Here is a 3,008-nt window from a genome sequence, read left to right on the forward strand (position 1 = left end):
AACTCAAGAAGAATTAGAAGTTGTAAAGAAAGAGAAAGTGTTAGTTTATTGTTTACATTATAACTATGTTATAGAAAGTAGGAATTTTTATTGACTGTCTCTTATATTTATATTTTCAGAGTAATGAAGAAAAGGATAAAAAATACATTTAGAGATACAAAAAAGGAACCGAGGAATGTACATAACTATAAAATAGGTGATGCTGAAGATGATAAGAATATAAAGGAAAATGAATAGGGAATAAAAAACTCCTTATTAGTGTAGCACAGGAGAAAGTCGAGAAGATGCACGATAAGAGATATCAAGAATTATTAGGATAACTCATGCATTTGAATAGAATCATTTATCACATGTTTATAAGTATTGTACATATATATATGGTCATTGTAATGATAATTATTAGGTAATATGTATTACGAAACATCTTTTTCTCGAAACCGTCCGTGATATGGACATCTATTCAGATTCTAATGTCTATATGTCATTGTTTATTATGTCGTTAACAATTAACATGTATATGTAAAACTTTCAAAGTGAATAAAAAGTACATAAGCATATAACAATTGAAGTTTCGTTTACTTTTTACCAAGAATAAAACAACGCATCTTCATCTGTGACTTCATGTTCGTCTGGCTTTTAAAAGAGTAAAGAGAAGGAAGAAAAATGTGTTATAATTATTTATGTCCTTTTATTGTTTTGTTTCTCCCGCTCAACGGGTAACGTGGTTATTAATTCGGTAGTTTCGATCAGCGCCATCTATTATCTGGCTCCAAATGCTCCAAAAGTGATAGGAATATAGGATAGGCAAGGAGGTCGACGATGTGCTGGTCACGTGGTAGACAAGGACAGAGATGGAATAGAAAAGGATAGAATGGCTCCGGCAGTGAAGAATTATTAATTACTCAATTTTGGTAAACAATTTGTGAACTTTTATAATTTCGTTGCAAAGCTGGAACTTCAGGCTATATTCCTATATTATTTTCGTAAAGAATTTTGCTCTAAATTGTTAGTTATTAATTTTTGTTTTATGGCGTCTATGATTTCGTATCGGCGACCATCACGACCTTCCGCGAAAATATTTATTACTAAACGAAACCAGATGCAAAATGTGATCAAAAGTTATATGAGAAGATTCGCAAGGACATTGTCCTTCTAAAGAATGCATAAAGTTTCATAAATTAATTGCGTAGAGGATAGTAATTAATGAAAAACCAATGGCGTCTTCGATAACAATTCAAACACTGCGCAGAATATTAATTAATATTAAATTAATTAGGGACAAATCTATATCGAAAGGTATATTGGAAAGTTGCTGAAGGATCTGCCTTTACGATGCAGTTATAAAAGTTCAACTGTGATATTAAATAAAAAGTTTACTGGTAAGGACAAATCAGCTCATGATCATTTAACTGATCCAAAATTAAGCTCGCAAACAGCTGTTGAACCATCTGGACTTGCAAATAAAAAAAGGAAAGAAGGCCGCAGTAGCGATTGGGAAAGTGACGCCGAAGTAAGAACTCAAGAAGAATTAGAAGTTGTAAAGAAAGAGAAAGTGTTAGTTTATTGTTTACATTATAACTATGTTATAGAAAGTAGGAATTTTTATTGACTGTCTCTTATATTTATATTTTCAGAGTAATGAAGAAAAGGATAAAAAATACATTTAGAGATACAAAAAAGGAACCGAGGAATGTACATAACTATAAAATAGGTGATGCTGAAGATGATAAGAATATAAAGGAAAATGAATAGGGAATAAAAAACTCCTTATTAGTGTAGCACAGGAGAAAGCCGAGAAGATGCACGATAAGAGATATCAAGAATTATTAGGATAACTCATGTATTTCAATAGAATCATTTATCGTATGTTTATAAATATTGTACATATATATATGGTCATTGTAATGATAATTATTGCGTGATATGTATTACGAAACATCTTCTCAGATTCTAATGTCTATATATCATTATTTATTATGTCGTTAACAATTAACATGTATATGTGAAATTTTCAAAGTGAATAAAAAGTACTTTAACATATAACCATTGAAGTTTCATTTTCTTTTTACCAAGAACAAAAGTACGCATCTTCATATCTGACTTGATGTTCAACGGGCTATTAAGAGAGTAAGAAAAAGGAAGAAAAATGTGTTATACTCATTTATGTCCTTTTATTGTTTTGTTTCTCCCGCCCTACTGGTCACGTGGTTTTTAATTCGGCAGTTTCGATCAGCGCCATCTATGATTTGGGCTCAAAAAGCAAGAAAGTGATAGGAATATAGAATAGGCAAGGAGGTCGTCGATGTGCTGGTCACGTGGTAGACAAGGACAGGGCGGGGATAGAAAGGGATAGAATGGCCCCGGCAGTGAAAAATTATTAATTACTCAATTTGCGTAAACAATTTGTGAACATTTATATTTCCGTAAACAATTTGTGAACATTTATAATTTTCTTGCAAAGCTGGAACTTCAGGCTACATTCTTATATACTTTTCGTAAAGAATTTATGTTTAAATTGTTAGTTATTAATTTTTGTTTTATGGCGTCTAGGATTTCGTAACGACGACCATTACAACCTTCCGTGAAGATATTTAATACGAAACGAAACTAGATACAAAATGCGATCAAAAGTTATATGAGAAGATTCGCAAGAACATTGTCTTTCTAACGAGTGCATAAAGCTTCATAAATTAATTGCGTAGAGGATAGTAATTAATGAAAAACCAATGGCGTCTACGACAACAATTCAATCACTGCGCAGAATAATAATTAATATTAAATTAATTATTGACAAATTTATATCGAAAAATATATTGGAAAGTTCACGAAGGATCTGCCTTCACGATGCAATTATAAAAGTTCATAAATTAATCGCAGGAATTGAGTAATTAACTAATTACTTTTGATTTTTTTCTGAAACTGTTCCGTTAGTTCCAGTATACAATTGTAGGTGGCGCTGAATGTTCCTTTTTGAATTTTTATTAGAAAATTAATTAATTACTCAATTC

The sequence above is a fragment of the Eufriesea mexicana genome, unplaced genomic scaffold (genome assembly GCF_001483705.2).
Source record: "Eufriesea mexicana isolate 0111107269 unplaced genomic scaffold, ASM148370v2 scaffold15773, whole genome shotgun sequence".
NCBI lineage: Eukaryota > Metazoa > Arthropoda > Insecta > Hymenoptera > Apidae > Eufriesea > Eufriesea mexicana.